A 19,023-nucleotide genomic window follows, 5' to 3' on the forward strand; every position below is an offset into this window, starting at 1 on the left:
AAATACTTCCCTCTCCAATACTTCCCTCTCCAATACTTCCTTTCTCCAATAACTTCCTCTCCAATACTTCCCTATCCAATACTTTCCCTATCCAATTACTCCTATCCAATATTCCCTCTCCAATACTTCCCTCTCAATACTTCCTTCTCCAATACTTTCCCTCTCCAATACTTCCTTCTCCAATACTTCCCTCTCCAATACTTCCTCTCCAATACTTCCCTCTCCAATAACTCCCTCTCCAATTACTTCCCATCCAATACTTCCCTATCCCAATACTTCCCTCTCCAATACTATCCCTCTCCAATACTTCCCTCTCCAATACTTCCCTATCCAATACTTCCCTATCCAATACTTCCCTATTCCAATACTTTCCTTCTCCAATTACTTCACTCTCCAATACTTCCCTCTCCAATTACTCCCTATCCATACTTCGCTCTCCAATTCTCCCCTCTCTCCAATTCTTCCTTCTCAAATTCTCCCCTCTCAAATTCTTCCCTCTCCATTCCCCCCTCTCCAATTCTCCCCATCTGATTTTCCCCTCCTAATTCTTCCTCTCCCCAATTGGTGTGTATCTTTATGCAGGTGGTTAAGTTCTCAAAGACCTTTGAGCTCATTGCTCCCCTGTGCAACATGGACCGTGACATCAGGTGAAGTCTTCACTGCTTGGAGAAGAGATATTTTAATAATTATACATAACAATTGATAGGAAGGACTGACATCCTGTATCGCCAATCCATGTATTTGGCATTTCTGAGGAGTGTGTCTCTTTGACAAGTCAGCATGGAGAAGCTGTCCTGCTCTGATTGGCTGATCAATAACAGCATTGCTGAGCTGTGGCGTCCACAGGACTGCCTGTCAACATCAGCGACGTCTGTCAGGACCCCCGCTTTGATGCTGAGGTGTGGCACCAATCACTCACAATCAAAACACGCAAATCACACACACACACACACATTTGACACACCACGCACACGCACACGCAGGCACGCACGTACAGATGTAGATCTTAATTTGAGCCAGTTTACTACAGCAGGAAAATAATCCTGCAGAAACAGAAATGTGAATTATTATGTTGATTATGATTTATGCAAATTTTTGTAGGGGTGATACATTTTGTTCCTGACAATCCTGACATGTTAAAGTGGAAATTACAAACTTTAAAAGCTTTTTTTTAACCCTTGAATAGACTGCAGGTTTGGCATTTCCTTCTGTGCAGGAACATTCTCAGCAACAAAAGACGAGTATTCAATTAAGATCCTACGTCTGTATGCACACACACGCACACACACACACACACACACGACACACACACACACACACACACACACACACACCACACACACACACACACACACACACACATACACACACACACACACACACACAACACACACACACACACACACACACACAACACACACACACACCACACACACACACACACACACACACACACACACACAACACACACACCACAGATGCGTGGGCATGCACAACACAGTAACATTCCACTCCGTACTCCCCAGGCAGATCAAGCCTCAGGATTCCACATCAGATCAGTACTGGTGTCCCCATCTGGAATCGGACTCATCAGATAATAGGGTTCACCAGTCTGTTCAGCCTTCCACTGTCACTTGAAAACCACTCTGTCTTTTCATCTTTCTGCTATTCCACCTGTTCAATGATTACAATATTGATGTATTTTCTGTACTGTTCTAAGGGGTTGCCCAGATTCTAAATCGCCTGGACAGGAGGACGTTCAATGATGCAGATCAAAGATGTTTGAGGCAAGTCCCTCTCCACTGAGGTTCTATCTATATATCTATGATGAGACAGTGGGTTGAGCAGGTTCTATCTATATCTATATATGTAGATGAGAGTGGATTGAACAGGTTCACTATCTAATATCTATATATGTATGATGAGACAGTGGATTAGAGCAGGTTCTATCTAATCTTATTATCTCATATATGTTAGATGAGAGTGGCTTGAGCAGGTCTATCTATCTATTATCTATAATGTATGATGAGACGTGGATTGGAGCAGGTTTATCTATCTGAATATCTATATATGGTATGATGACAACAGTGGATTGAAGCAGGTTCTATCTATCTATATCTATATATGTATGATGAGAACGTGGATGAGAGGTTCTATCTATTCTATATCTATATATGTTGATGAGGACAGTGGTTGAGCAGGTTCTATTATCTATATCTATATATGTTGATAGAACAGTGGATGAGCAGGTTCTATCTATCTATATTCTATATATGTATGATGACACAGGGATTGAGCAGTTCTATCTATCTATATTCTATATATGTTATGATGAAGACAAGTGGGTTGAGCAGGTTTCTATCTATATCTATATATGTATGATGAGACAGTGAATTTGAGCAGGTTCTATCTATCCATATATGTATGAATGAGGAGACAGTGGGTTGAGCAGGTGTTCTTCTATAATCTTATATGTGTATGATGGACAGTGGGATTGAGCAGGTTTCTATCCTAATCTATATCTATATGTATGATGACACAGTGGATTGAGCAGGTTCTATCTATCTATACTATATATGTATGATGGACATGGATTTGAGCAGGTTCTATCTATCTATATCTATAATGACACAGTGGATTGAGCAGGTTCTAGTTAATCTTATTATCTATATATGTCATGATGAGACAGTGGTTTTGAGCAGGTTCTATCTATCTATAATCTATAAATGTATAGAGACAGTGGAATTGAGCAAGGTTCTATCTAATCTAATATTATATATCTTATCGATGACAACAGTGATTGAGCAGGTTCTATCTATCTATATACTCTATATATCTATGATGACACAGTGGATTGAGCAGTCAGATGGAACAAAGTAAAATAGAATTTATGTCATTAAGATTAGCCGGTGGTAACTTGTGGAATAGACAACTGGCTGGAATGCGGTTTAACCAATCAGGCATTCAGGGATTAGACACCTGTATGTAAATAGATATTATAAAGTGCTGGCGTGAGTGTGTTGACCCTGAATGCTGATTGGCTGACAGCCATGCAATATCGACCATATACCATGTATGACAAAAATATTTTTTTTAGCTGCTCAAATTGCGTTGAGCAAACCAGTATTTATAATAGCAATAAGACGCTCTTGTGGTTTGTGATATATGGCCAATAGTACCACGTCTAGGCTGTATCCAGGCACCTGCGAGATGCTGTCATATAAAAACAGCCCTTAGCCGTGGTAATATTGGCCATATACCAACCGCCCTCAGGCCTTATTGCTTAATTAGAAAGCTGTTTTATTTGTAGAAACGTTTTCTACCTGTATCCATACAAGCCTTGGATATTCTGTGGGCTGGGGACCAACAACCATGATGTACAACCCAATGTGGGAAGAAGACCTGGGCCAAGCAGTCTGTGGCCTGGATGTTGAGCATTGATAGGTTGCGCTCCAAATGGTTCAAAAGTAGTGCACCATAAGGGGCTTAGGGTTGCAATTTGTGGGACTGAAACCATGTACTCTTCTCCCTTCACTCGCTAGGGCGTTGAGATTTTTTTTTTAAATGTGCCTTTCGTGAACTAACATTCGCCTTGACTTTCCCCCCTACTAAGCTCTGACTCTTACTGAATAGTACTTATCTACTGAGAAAAAAATGTTACTTACTATGTGTTGTGGTTGCTCACCTAGTAATCTGTTAGATGAATGTACTTACATGACTGAGATGTGTGGTTGTCTCACCTAGCTTTTCTGTAGATGAATGTACTTACTATGACTGAGATATGTTGGTTGTCTCCCTACTATTGTAGATAATGTACTTTACTATGACTGCAGATATTGTGGTTGTCTCACCTAAGCTATCTGTAGCATGAATGTACTTACTATGACTGAGATATTGTGGTTTGTCTCACCTGCTATGAGATGAATTACTATACTATGACTGAGAATATCGGTTGTCTCCACCTAGCTATTCTGTAGAATCAATGTACTTACATGACTGGTAGATATGTGGTTGTCTCACACTAAGCCTATTCTGTAGTCAATGACTTACTATGACTGAGATAATGTGGTTGTCTCACACTAGCTATCTGTAGATAATGATATCATACTATGACTGGATGTTGTGGTTGTCTTCACCTAGCTATCCTGTAGATCAATGTACTTACTAATGAACTGGACATGTGGTTTGCTCACCTTAGCTATCTGAAGAATGAATAGTACATTACTATGACTGAGATATTGTGGTTGTCGTCACCAAGGCTATCGTAGATGAATGTACTTACTATGACTGAGATATTGGTGGTTGTCTCACCTAGCATCTGTAGATCAATGTACTTACTATGACTGAGACATGTGGTGTCTCACCTAGCTATCTGAAGATGAATTGTACTTACTACTGACTGAGAGTGTGGTTGCTCACCTAGCTATCTGTAATGATGCACTTTATGAGTGAGATATGTGGTGTCTCACCTAGCTATCTGAGGATGAACGCACTAACGTTAAGTTTGCTCTAGATTAAAGAGCATCTGGTAAAAATGACTGAATGTGAATGTAAAATGGAAAATGTTAGCTTAGCCAGTCTAGTTTGCTTGGGCTTTGTTGCATCCACTGTCTGTCTGTCTCTGTCTGAAATGTTATGAGTCTCCGAAGCTTTATGAAAACAGCGAGGTAACTGTGGTTGAGACACCATAATCAGACTTTATGAGAGGCGATATACTAGTATATTATGTTATGGTATTCAATATATACTGGATATTTATATTACTATATACTAGTATATATATATATACTAGTATACTTATGTTATGTATAACACTTCATACTAGTATATTATATTGCTATAATACTAGTATAATATGTATACACTATAACTAGTATATTATATTACATCCACTATATATATAATATATATATATTATATTTATTATACTTTATACTAATATATTGCATTTTTTATATTATTTATAGTATTTTACTATATATATTACTAGTATACCTAGTAATTTACTAGTATATACTAGTATACAAGTATAGCCACTTTTAAGCAATGACACTAATACATGTTTACATACCCTAACATTACCCATCTCAATAGTTATATCTGACTCATATCATCTACTGCATCTTGCCTAATCTTTTATGCAATACATGTACACTAGCATTTAAAACTATGCCACTTTATGTTAAACATACCCTACGCAGTCTTCATTCATACGTATATACCGTACCTCTTATACATCTACTGACTGCCTGCAATCGTTCTGTACCACCACTATTCATATATCTTATGTACATTTCTTTATCCTTCACACTTGTGTGTGGTGTTGTAAGGTAGTAGTGTGGATTTGTTAGGTGTTAGTTATGTTGGTTATTATGCATTGTCGGAACTTAGAAGCCACAAGCATTTCGCTACACTCGCATTAGACATCTGCTAACCATGTGGTATGTGACTAATAAAATTTGTTTGATTTGATTTGATATTGTATTATATATACTATATATTTGTAATATTAAATTATATATACCATAATATTAATCTAACTATTACTAGTATATTATATTAAATATACATATATTGCTATATTAGTATATAGCTATATGCTAGTATATTTTTACCTCCTGAGCATTGTTTGCAGTGTGGCAATATTTTGTTGGACAGCATGCCCCTTTGAAAACAGTGAAAAATAACTGAAATATTATGGGGGTAGGGAGCAGAACCGCTGGTGAATAATTAATGTGGGAGGAATCGCTCGGCAAGCAGAGATAATACTGTAAAATGCAGTCATGAGTAAGTGTGAAGGAAGACAAATATGCGTTATGCCTTGCATCCCCAGATGGCACCGTATTTCCCTATATAGTGCACTACTTTGTGCCAGATCCCATAATCATCATGCAGTGTTCCCACACCCACCTGCAGGGGCCCGAGCGAGGTTCATGAGAGGAGAGGAGAGGGAGGAGAGAGAGAGAGATATTAAAGAGAGAGAGAGAGATATAATAAGACAAGAGAGAGAGAGAGAGATATATTAGAAGAGAATAAGATAATAAGGAGATATAGAAGAGAAGAGATATAAGAGATATAAAGAGAGAGGAGTAGAGATGAAAGAGAGAGACGAGATATAAAGGAGAGACCGATATAAAGATGACGAGAGGATACAAGAGAAGAGAGATAAATAAAAGAGAGAGAGATAGAGACAGTATATAGGAGATATAAAGGAGAGAGATATAAGAGATATAAAGAGGAGAGAGAATATAAAGAGAGAGAGCGAGAGAGAAGAGAGAGAGAGGCAGAGAGAGAGTCAATGAGGAAATGTTTTTTCTCCTCCCTCAGATGCTGCCTACCACGCCACAATGCTCCAAGGGTAGAGGTGGACAGACTTAAGGTATGTCTGGAGAATTACATTACATGTGAGAAGAAAAATGAAGAATAAACAACAACAAAATCTACAAGATAATATCAAACCAGGTGTCCTGTAGAAGTCACCTGGTTATATTCCCAGGGGTGTATTCACTAGGAACCAAAAGAAGAAAACGGAATGAAACGGGGAGAAATCTACCTGAATTTGTCCAATAGAATGTCATTTTCGTTGCAAAAAAACGTTTTGTTACGTCAGAACTAATGAGTACACCCAGACATCATGAAGAGGGGACTGGTGAGGTGTGGAGATAGGGGTCGGAGGACCTATTCAATAAGAGGGACTGGAGGGACTGGTGAAGGGGTGGAGGTGGGGTGGAGGACCTATCATAAAGAGGGACTGGTTGAGGGGTGGAGGTGGAGGTGGTGGTGGAGGACTGAGGCTTTGAGTTTGTAGTTTCCTGTTCACCCACTAGGACGCTCCAATATTCACCCTGACATTCTATCCCTCAAGCTGCTAAGATTCCCTTTGACCAGTGAGAGCTGGGCATCGAAGAGTTTCCACTTCAACGATTTCTCATTTGCGACAACGACGCCAGATTCATTGCCTCCCTCCGGATGTTTCTGGAACTCGGAGCCGTTCCAGAAGTTTAAGATTGACTATGACCGTGAGTGAGGTCAACAATGAGGGAGAATGGAGAGGCTTTCTTATTTCTCTCTAGGGGTTGCAAATATTCCAGCAAACTTTCCGAGGAAATGCCTATGTTTTCCAGCAAATCCTGGTTGATTATAGCAGATTTCCTGGTATATTGCCTGTCTGATCCATGAATCTTCCAACTTGGGGAGTTTCTGTAACCTGGAATTGTGGTGAAAAACTAAAGTAGACCATGATTTTGCAACCTGCTTTACTCTTGTTTTTCTATGAAACACCGTTTGGTGAACATGTATATAGCCTAAACACCTGAATGAACAACAGCAAAACAAACATTCTAATTCCTAATGGACTGTCCTCTCCCTCTCAGGTCCGTTGTCGCTGGCATGTTGACCGGGTGACGGCAAGAATCTATCGCACGGGTTTTGGGGGCGAGTCGTCACTCATCAACTGGAGGCATTGCCTTCAACGTGTGCCAGTGCATGTTCCTCATGATTCACAGTGATTCTAACGCAACAAAACATCTTCTATGCGACACATTTAGAAAAGAGGGTTCCTCAAGGTTCTTTGGTAAGGCTATGGTTCTATGCTGGTAACGAACCATAATGAGTTTCCAAAGTTCCCTTTGAGACCCTTAAAATGGTTCTTCTGCCAGTTCAGAAGGGTTATTATTCATTTTAGTGGATATAAAAATGTAGGAGGCTGTGGTTTGGCTCAAAAATCTTTTTGCAGCCGTGAGTTGAGAGTGTCCATTCCAGTTGTATTTGGTGATATCAATATTACATGTCAGATTTGAAATATGGGCCAGTACAGTGTCTTGTAAAAAGATCACGTAGACTTTGTTCTGTTGGAGACTGGTATTGGCTGTACAAAGACGATCTCCAATCCTCTCCTCAGGAACCCCAGCCCTTCCAGAGCTTGCCAGTTTAACACAAAATGACACTCTGTGGAGTTTTAACAAACAATTACATATGAACTAACCAGAATAACACAGTGTTGATGGTTCTTCAAAAGGTTATTTGTAGAACCTTTGAGACTGACAAAGATTCTTTAAAGAACCATTCTCCACCAAAGATTCTGTTAAAAGAACCATTCTCCATAAAGATTCTTTAAAGAACCATTCTCCATAAGATTCTTTAAAGAACCATTCTCCTAAAGATTCTCTTTAAAATAACCATTCTCCAAAAGATTCTTTAAAGACCATTTCTCCATAAGATTCTTTGAAAGAACCATTCTCCAACAGATTTTAACCATTTCCATAAAGACTTACATTCTCCAATAAAGATTCTTTAAAGAACCATTCCCATAAAGATTCTTATAAAGAACCATTCTCCAGTCATTAAAGAACCGTTATAATATTTAAAGAACCATTCTCCATAAAGATTATTTAAAGAACCATCCTCCATAAAATTTTTTAAAGAACCATTCTCCATAAAGGTTCTATAAAGAACATCCCATAAAGGTTCTATAAAGAACCATTTAAAAAGCGTTCTCAATGCAACGAAAGGGTTGTAACCATAGCGGAACCTTTGTGGTGCTACTGTATATAGAACCATATTTGAATGGTTCTTTGTAGAACCTTAGGAAAGGGTTCTTTAACAGCACTGTAAAAAAGTTCCATTTAAAAACCTTTATAGAACCTTCAAAAAAAGCGGTCTACAGTGCCTTCATTCAAGAATCCACACCCCTTACTTTTCCACATGTTTGTTTTGTGTTACAGCCTGAATTAAAACATTTATTAAATTGAGATTTTGTGCACATTGCCCTACACACAAAATCCAATAATGTCAACTGTGGAATTAATGTTTTTTGAAATTTTGAAATTAATAAACAATTTAAGGCTAAAACTGCCTTGAGTCAATCAACCCCTTGTCATGGCAAACTGTTTTGTCACATTGTTCCTCAATTTGTTTTCCCTCCACCAAAGGCCAATTAAAGTAAGATTAAACCAATTACAATGGTTCTGTCCCAAATTACCTATTTTGTTCCCCACTTTTGACAGGGACGGACAAGGGTAGTGCAGCTGATATAGTGAATAGATGCCATTGGGACACAGTAATCGTCTTGGACAGTTTCCGTACTTCCTACCTCTGTGTCCGCAGACGCTGTTTCCAGATGTTCTGTCGGATGCAGAGACCCTGGCGTTGATGGTGGGTTGGTCTCTGCCATGCTTAGACCACCGTGGCACAAACAACGCCTCCAGCAAGTGACGTCACCTCGGCTGAGACCCCAAAGAATAAGGGAAAATGGAGAGAAATAAAGATAATGAGGAAAGATATTAGTCTGATCATGTCAGTCAGTCTGCACGTCCGTCCGCTCACACTCCTCGTCCCATCTCTCTGTTAAATCACAATCAGTCAAATTGGTTGCAGTCAGTTGAATGTCCCTCCTGTGCATGCTTCGCTACAGGACTGGCTCTGCTCTGGCCCTTGCTCTATGGGACATCAGCCACTCTGGAGCAGGCAATCAACTTCAACCATGCAGTCATGATCCTACAGAGTGAGGTGACCTTGGCTACCATCACTTTAACAGCTTCGCATTTATTACCTGAAAAATATATTTTATCAACAGGGTTCATAAAATCTAATATATATTTTGGCTCATGTCTTCCATCAGGGTCATAGATTTCTAATATTATATGTATTTTGTGTCATGTCTTCAAAAATGTTATAATATCACAATATTTATTTTGTCATGTCTTCAACAGGGTTCATAATATCACAATATGTAATTCTTGTCATGTCTTCCAACGGTTCATAATATTCAACAATATGTATTCTGTCATGTCTCTCCACAGGGTCATAATATCACAATATGTATTTCTTGTCATGTCTTCCACAGGGTCTAATATCACGAATCTGTATTTGTGTCATGTCTCCAACAGGGTCATATATCAACAATAATGGTATTCTGAAGCAGAGGAGAAGAGGGGAGAGGTCAGTCTCACAGGTGAGTGTATGTCCTCCAACAGCAACACAGAGCAGCGTTCACACTGCAGCAGGGTCACAGCTCTCTGCATGATCTTCCTCACTATCTTCTCCAGGTCTGTCTGTTCCTCAAACAGGTCATTCACCACCTCTAGCAGAGCCTGGAGGAGCACAACAACAACACTGACCACCCTCTCTATGTGTCTAAGAAATGGAGAGAGAGAGAGAAAGAGAGAGAGAGTCTGGAGAACGGTGTAGTGTACAACTCCTCAGAGGGTAAAAAGTTTAGCTTGTGATTGTTGAAAGACAACATGTTTTCCCATTTTTTGTTGTGAACAGTAGATTCAATGGATACAGTAAACTGTTTGTCCCTTTAAATGCAATAAGACATCTAAATAATGGCTTACATAATCAGTACTAATCATCTTGTTCATGGTTGGAAGTCTAAATCAACATAAATTGAGAGACAGACAGGCTATGTGAGAGACAGACAGGCTATGTGAGAGACAGACAGGCTATGTGAGAGACAGACAGGCTATGTGAGAGACAGACAGGCTATCCACTCTTAGAAAAAAAAGGTGCTATGTAGAATCTAAATGGGTTCTTTGGCTGTCCCATAGGAGAACATGTTAGAACCCTTTCCACAGAGAGTTATACATGGAACCCAAAAGGGTTATCCTATGAGGGCAGCCAGAGAACCCTTTTGGAACCCTTTTTCTAAGAGTATGTGAGCCAACTCACTCTGCTCCTCTCGTACTCCTTCCGAGACTCTGAAAACAACTTGGCATTGGAGATGGATATTCCGCAGAACGGTAGATACATCTGCAGCACCTGATGGGGGGAAAGCAGAGGAGAAGATAGAAGTAGTTATAGTTCTGAGGCTAAATGATAAACAGGAAAAACAACATCTATAATTCAGTGGTTGGAGTCTGATCTCAACTTTACTGTGTTCCTTCTAAACAGCCGAGTCACAAAATCCATCAGTGGGATTTAACAAACTTTTTTGGGCCGTCAAGCGTATCTGTGTATGCGTGTGTGTATGCGTGTGTGTATGCGCGTGTGTGTGTATGCGTGTGTGTATGTGTGTGTGTGTGTGCGTGTGTGCGTGTGTGCATGTGCGTGTGCATGCGCGTGTGCATGCGCGTGTGCATGCGTGTGTGTATGCGTGTGTGCATGCGTGTGTGCATGCGTGTGTGCATGCGTGTGTGTATGCGTGTGTGCATGCGTGTGTGCATGCATGTGTGTATGCGTGTGTTTTGGTGGCTAGTTTACCATTGATAACGTTCTTCTTTTCTTCAACGTCTATTAACACACCTGGCTGCTTTCCTCTTAATGGAGTATTGATTTAGTAAATGAATGACTCAGGTATTAAGTAGGTATTCTGAATGRGCTAGARAACAWACAGTCACTTACYTAAGATTGAGTCTTTTTTAATTGGTTTTCTGTTAAMCAGACTGTCGGCCGTTCAACGACKGCCGTGMGGTACRGCCTAGACCTATTTTCCAACACACACTGAACCTACGTCTCAACCCAACTCTTTAATATGTGCTGCCATTTCTCTCAAAGACTAGGTTCAAACAGATTAGAAAATAAATGTATCCCAAATAGCATGCATCACAGATAGCATGCATCACAAATAGCATGCATCACAAATAGCATGCATCCCAAATAGCATGCATCACAGATAGCATGCATCCCAAATAGCATGCATCACAGATAGCATGCATCCCAAATAGCATGCATCACAGATAGCATGCATCCCAAATAGCATGCATCACAGATAGCATGCATCCCAAATAGCATGCATCCCAAATAGCATGCATCACAGAAGCATGCATCCCAAATAGCATGCATCCCAAATAGCATGCACCCACGATAGCAGCATCACAGGTAGCATGCATCACAGATAGCATGCATCTGTGAAAATTATTTTAACAACAGGTTGCCAAGAATTGCATGTCTTCATATAAATTAGTCTGTATCTATCACTCTTCTGAAGATCTAATGCATAAAGTGTTGAAAAAGAGTTGACGGTCTTGTTTAACTAAATCCTGCCACCTGGTGGGCATTAAGGAGGACTTCGCGGCTAATCCCAAATGGCTCCCTGTTCCTTACTCACACCATTCCTACGTAGGGCCCATAGAGTCCTGGTTTAAAGTAGTGCACCATGTAGGGAATAGGGTGCCATTCCCTACGTAGGGCCCATAGAGTCCTGGTTTAAAGTAGTGCACCATGTAGGGAATAGGGTGCCATCCCTACGTAGGCCCATAGAGTCCTGGTTTAAAGTAGTGCACCATGTAGGGAATAGGGTGCCATTCCCTACGTAGGGCCCATAGAGTCCTGGTCTAAAGTAGTGCACCATGTTGGGGAATAGGGTGCCATTCCTACGTAGGGCCATAGAGTCCTGGTTTAAAGTAGTGCACCATGTAGGGAATAGGGTGCCATTCCTACGTAGGGCCCATAGAGTCCTGGTTTAAGTAGTGCACCATGTTGGGAATAGGGTGCCATTCCCTACGTAGGCCCATAGAGTCCTGGTCTAAAGTAGTGCATCATGTTGGGGAATAGGGTGCCATTTAGGATGTCAAAACAAAAATCAACTAGCCACTAAGAGAGAAAAAACGAATTCACAGGAAATGGTTGAACAGGACCAAAATGTGAACAAATATGTACATTGGTGAAAGCCCTGCAGCTGTAACATCCGTATTGGGGTTAGTAGTGAAAGCCCTACAGCTGTAACATCTGTATTGGGGTTAGTAGTGAAAGCCTACAGCTGTAACATCCGTATTGGGGTTAGTAGTGAAAGCCCTACAGCTGTAACATCTGTATTGGGGTTAGTAGTGAAAGCCCTGCAGCTGTAACGTCTTTATGGGTAGTAGTGAAAGCCCTGCAGCTGTAACATCCGTATTGGGGTTAGTAGTGAAAGCCCTACAGCTGTAACATCTGTATTGGGTTAGTAGTGAAAGCCCTACAGCTGTAACGTCTGTATTGGGGTTAGTAGTGAAAGCCCTGCAGCTGTAACATCCGTATTGGGGTTAGTTCTTATTGGATATTCCTGTATGTGAAATAATAAGGTCAAGGTAATTCCAGGTTTAAAAAAAAGCTTGATTCTGAGACAGTAACACTGATTCCCATTGGTGGAGATAGTGGATTTGTTGTCAATGACAATAATGAATTCTCATTGTACAGGAACTTTAGTTTTACCACTCTTCTATTGGTCCATGAAGCCAGACAAGCTCAATCAAGCCCAGCTAAAGGATTTGAAATGATTTCTAATAGTATTGTGAACTCAGGTGTGCTGTGGACTGACCTTCTCGTCGTCCTCAGTAAAAGGTGTTCCGATTGGGTTCTTGTTGATGGCCTGCACAACCCCGATGACCTCTCCATCACTGTTACAGATGGTCATACACAGGATGGACTGGGTCTTATAGCCGGTCAGCTTGTCTATCTCGTCACTGAACCGGTGTCCTACAGGAGGAGACATATAGGAGATGAAATGTCACAAATACTCTACACACACACACACACACACACACACACACACACACACACACACACACACACACACACACACACACACACACACACACACACACACACACACACACACACACACACACACACACACACACACCACACACACCACACACACGAATAGAAACACATATACACATATTTTTTTTTATTCAGAAATCAGAGACAGCCTAAAATCAATCTGACAGAATAATTTGATGGGAGGAAATACAGTAATTCTTTAGAGAATGGAGGTTAGGGAATAACTGTAGCCTAGTTAATATGGGTCAAAACACTGCAGTGCACTGTGTTAATGTAGCCTACACACTACAGTGCACTGTGTTAATGTAGCCTACAGCACTACAGTGCACTGTGTTAATGTAGCCTACAGCACTGCAGTGCACTGTGTTAATGTAGCCTACAGCACTGCAGCGCACTGTGTTAATGTAGCCTACAGCACTGCAGCGCACTGTGTTAATGTAGCCTACAGCACTGCAGTGCACTGTGTTAATGTAGCCTACAGCACTACAGTGCACTGTTGTAATGTAGCCTACAGCACTGCAGCGAGAGCCACATGGTATTCTTAAGTTTTTTCATTTATTTTATTTCACCTTTATTTAACCAGGTAGGCAAGTTGAGAACAAGTTCTCATTTACAATTGCGACCTGGCTAAGATAAAGCAAAGAAATTCGAACACATACAACAACACAGAGTTACACATGGAGTAAAATGAACATACAGTCAATAAACAGTAGAAAAATAAGTATATACAATGTGAGCAAATGAGGTGTAATAAGGAGGTAAAGGCAAAAAAAAAGGCAACGGTGGCGAAGTAAATACAATTTAGCAAGTAAAACACTGGAATGGTAGATTTGCAGTGGAAGAATGTGCAAAGTAGAGATATAAATAATGTGCAGTGCACCAGAGACCTACAGGTAACTGCCAAAATAATGGAAAACCCAACATAAAGTGTCTAATAGGGCGTTGGGCCACCACGAGTCAGCACCTGGAACTATTGAGGGCTTGGCCTTCACGAGTCAGTACCTGAACTAATGGAGGGCGTTGGGCCTCCACGAGCCAGTACCTGGAACTATTGGAGGGCGTTGGGCCTCCACGAGTCAGTACCTGGAACTATTGGAGGCGTTGGGCCTCCACGAGTCAGTACCTGGAACTATTGGAGGCGTGGGCCTCCACGAGCCAGTACTGGAACATTGAGGGCGTAGGCCTCCACGAGTCAGTACCTGGAACTATTGGAGGGCTTTGGGCCCCACGAGTCAGTACCTGGAACTATTGGAGGGCGTTGGGCCTCCACGAGTCAGTACCTGGAACTATGGAGGGCTTTGGGCCTCCACGAGTCAGTACCTGGAACTATTGGAGGGCTTTGGGCCACCACGAGCCAGTACCTGGAACTATTGGAGGGCTTTGGGCCTCCACGAGTCAGTACCTGGAACATTGGGGGGCTTTGGGCAAGTAACTGAAAGGTGGCTGGTTCAAATACCCGAGCCAACAAGGTGAAAAATCTATTGATGTGCCCTGAACAAGGCAGTTAACCCACTGTCATAGGCCGTCATTGAAAATAAGAATATGTTCTTAACTGAATTGCCTAGTTTAATTTTTTAATAATTGCTGAACACATTTCATTGCACCTATCCAGGTGTATGTGACAATACAACATTATTTTAAACATTATTTTAAAATATATATATTCTTCCACAAAAAATCCATAATTTGGAGTTCCATAATTTGATGGTGGTGGAAAACGCCGTCTCAGGCGCCGCTCCAGAATCTCCCATAAGTGTTCAATTGGGTTGAGATCTGGTGACTGAGACACACAATCTCTTTAAACCCCCTACGCTCCTTTGAGACCCCTCTTTCAAAGTCACTGAGATATCTTCTTCTAGCCATAGTAGCCAAAATAATGGGCAATCGGGCATTTTTATACATGACCTAAGCATGATGGGATGTGAATTGCCTAATTAACTCAGCAACACACACCTGGTGTCTATATACATGAACTCTCATTTACTCAAGTGTTTCCTTTATTTGGCACACCTTATGCTCTAATACAAATGTTTATCCCAAATGTGACCCTATTGCCCAACTAGTGCACTACGTTTAACCAGGCCTGCACTATATTTTCAAAAGTAGTGCACTATGGAGGGAATAGGGTGCCATTTGGGACGACCATGTAAAATAAATTGGTCCACTGGATTCCAGGACTGGGCTTAACATCTCTCAAAATCACACGATGCTGCTCTATTCCTGCTTGCCTGTTGTCTATTGCCAGTAGCCCAGGTCCCACGAGACCAACGTCAACATGTTGCCTCTGCCTCGCCAGGCGCCCATGGCCATGATATAATGATGTATAGCGCGCGACTGGTGGATGGGACTGCGGAGATGGTGAGAGATGGAGCTTYCAGTCTTGCCGTGAATGAAATGGCCATGGTTTTCATATCCCTGTCTATGGAGGAAACGATGATGGATGGGCAGTATTTTTGTTAATGTAATTGTAAATATTACACATAATTTTTTGCTCCAATTGTTGTCATGGTGATAATGTGTGAATGACAGCATAACACGGAGGTGTCCTGATCGGGGAAGGATATACAGCGCCTTCAGAAACTATTCACACATCCCTTTACTCTGTCCACAAAAAATGTAGCCTGCATTTAAAATGGATTAAATGTAGATATTTTTGTCACTGGCCTACACACAATAKCCCATAATGTCAAAGTGGAATTATGATTTTCAAGACCTTAAGAATAAGCAGAAGAAAATCAGGATAACTGGAGTTACCAAGTCAATTCATGATGTTCWCTGGAGCAGYCGGCTGTTCAGGTTCTGGAGAGAGAGAGAGAGACTGAAAGGATGCRGTTTCACTTTTMTTTCTTCCACTTTGACATTACAGAGTATTTTGTGTAGATCGTATCCATAGAGGTTTCACACAATTTTAATGTCATGGTATTTCGATTCTATATCCCAATAATAGCATTGAATCAAAATGAAATATTATAATTTTGCATTTGGGGTTTGCAGTGTGATAGGTCTAATTTAGGAAACCTGATGTTTCCAAATTGATKATGTTTACCTCATATGCGTTGGGTATGTTTACAGTCTCCCCATGCTCTGCCACGTATCCGATAATGCCCTTTCCCCACGGCACGTGCACCTCGTTAGAGTTCAGAGTGCTCGAGGAGGGTCGCACAGTGGTGCCTAGGTGCACGTCGAATAACTTAGACACSAGCGTTTTCTTGTGAGAGGGTCCCTCAACTAGGAACAGCGAGCACCTATCCGCATCCACCAGGATACACACATTGATTAGGATCTTATAACTCAGGTTGGTCATGTCCAGGTCATTGGAGACATCTTTCACCAACTCAAGGAAGAACTCCCTCTCGTTGGTCTCCTTCAGTCTGTATTTGTAGTCGATGGCACTGGAAGCGTACTGGGGCACATTGACCCTGGATTCGAGAAGGGCGCTCAGAATGTGCCCGGTTGTTGGCGGCAAAGAACTAGCTTTGCGCAGTAACGCGCGGCGTCTCATGCTGGACTGGGAATCATCGTGTTCCCTGTGACTGGCGTGCTCGTCGTAGGTTCTGTGCGCGGTGGTGGCTTTGGACCGGGCGAAGTTCCGTCGGAAGCTCCAGGTGGGAGGAGCGGCGCCGGAGACCGTCAGGGTTAATCGGCCAGAGGGGTCCCTGGGCACTCCCGCCACCCTTTTCCTCGGCAAGGGAGACTTTGGACGGCTGTTGGTCCTTCAACCACCTGCTCACCGTATCGCATTTTCCTTTACGCACGACATACTCCTCAAAGAGGTCCGGGTGGCAGTCCAAAAACGCTTCCACATCAGAGAAGTCAAAAGTAGTCATCGGGGAAAAAAATAAAAGCTAAATAATATCAGGATAACAGGAGATATCGAGTCAATTCATGAGGTGCTCTGGAGCAGCAGTTGTTCCGGTTCTGTAGAGAGAGAGAGAGGATGCCGTTTCAGCTCTTCATTTACTCCCTGCTGCTTTAAAACAATCTGTCATCCTCTTCTTCTATGGAATGCTGCGAGCAGAGATGTTCAGCTAGAGAATTAAATAAATTATGAATAAATTATGTTTACTTATTGAGACCAAATTGATGACGCCGAGTGTAGCAAGATGAGAGGCTATGTGTCAGTCAGCTGAGACTACAACACCAGATGCCTTGGTGGTTCTAAAGATTATACAATGCAGATCAGGAGGAAAGCACTGTCCGCTTGCCTGTAGCAGTAAAAGTTCTCTTTCTTTATTTGCCAGGGACACTTGAAAATAGCACCCTATTCCATATTTAGTGCACTGCTTTTTGCCAAGGCCTATGATGAGTGAATAGGGTGTCATTTCAGACCACGGGCTCTCTCTTTTACAGGGCTCCATTTAAAATGAATGAGAATATTAAATTACATTCCCTTGAATCATTTTAGAGTGACTGCAGCCAAATATATTATATGTGTGTGTGTGTGTGTGTGTGTGTGTGTGGAAAAGAACAGAGAGAGATAGAGAGGGAGAAAAAGAAGAGAGAACATTAATGTTAATGTCCACGTTCTCCTTTGTAGACACACACTAGCCAGCCCAGCACACCTTGAAAGCCAATTACCACTTTATACAGCACATAAATAATCCTCCCTCTGCTCTCAGATATGGAACACCAACTTTGAAGTTTATGGAGCACAATTCGTTATTTACAGTGTGATTTACTGTCCATATGCACATTTTAATTACATATTAAAACACTATGCTTGCGTCTAAAATGGCACCCTATTCCTATAAAGTGCACTACTTTGGACCATCCTCATAGGCTCTGGTAAAAAAGTAGTGCAATATATGGTGAAATAGCGTGCCATTTGGACTCCCATCCTTCTGGATAAACAACAATAGTTGATAATATGCAACAGAAAAAGCTGAGAAGTAGGACTAACAGTAATGAAGGTGATGACTAAAGGCTGAGTGGTAGGACTAACAGTAATGATGGTGATGACTAAAGGCTGAGTGGTAGGACTAACCAGTAATGATGGTGATGACAAAGGCTGAGTGGTAGGACTAAAGTAATGATGGTGATGACTAAAGGCTGAGTGGTAGGACTAACAGTAATGATGGTGATGACTAAAGGCTGAGTGGTAGGACTAACAGTAATGATGGTGAGACGAAAAGGCTGAGTGGTAGGACTAAAGTATGATGGTGATGACTAAAGCTGAGTGGTAGGACTAACAGTAATGATGGTGATGACTAAAGCTGAGTGGTAGGACTAACAGTAATGATGTGATGACTAAAGGCTGAACTGGTAGGACTAAGCTAGTAATCGATGGTGATGACTAAAGGCTGAGTGGTAGGACTAACAGTAATGATGAGTGATGACTAAAGGCCGAGGACACAATCTTACTCCAATCCTACTATTTTTATATAACTTTCTGTATATTTCTAGCCGTTTTACACTTGTAATTAGATGTTCCTAGCCAGAAACCAGCAGCTGTATCTACACCACTGTTTTTTTGTCTTTCTTCTAGAACTCATTTTAACAATACATCAACTTCCCGCAGAGTCGACAGGAAGTGGATATTTC

The 19,023-nt window shown here is 41.4% G+C and overlaps 1 long non-coding RNA gene and 1 pseudogene across 1 annotated transcript; one reads left to right on the forward strand and one right to left on the reverse strand.

Annotated features, from left to right (window-relative positions):
* The first annotated feature begins 582 nt into the window (after nucleotides 1–582).
* Nucleotides 583–1,603, forward strand: LOC111982840 (uncharacterized). The gene is made up of 3 exons (XR_002879810.1): nucleotides 583–647; nucleotides 780–899; nucleotides 1,527–1,603. It is a non-coding gene; the product is annotated as an uncharacterized lncRNA (long non-coding RNA).
* Nucleotides 1,604–9,896: 8,293 nt separating this feature from the next.
* Nucleotides 9,897–17,920, reverse strand: LOC111949808 (dual 3',5'-cyclic-AMP and -GMP phosphodiesterase 11A-like; annotated as a pseudogene).
* Between the last annotated feature and the right edge of the window lie 1,103 nt (nucleotides 17,921–19,023).

This window comes from Salvelinus sp. IW2-2015, linkage group LG22 (genome assembly GCF_002910315.2).
Source record: "Salvelinus sp. IW2-2015 linkage group LG22, ASM291031v2, whole genome shotgun sequence".
NCBI classification, from domain to species: Eukaryota; Metazoa; Chordata; class Actinopteri; order Salmoniformes; family Salmonidae; genus Salvelinus; species Salvelinus sp. IW2-2015.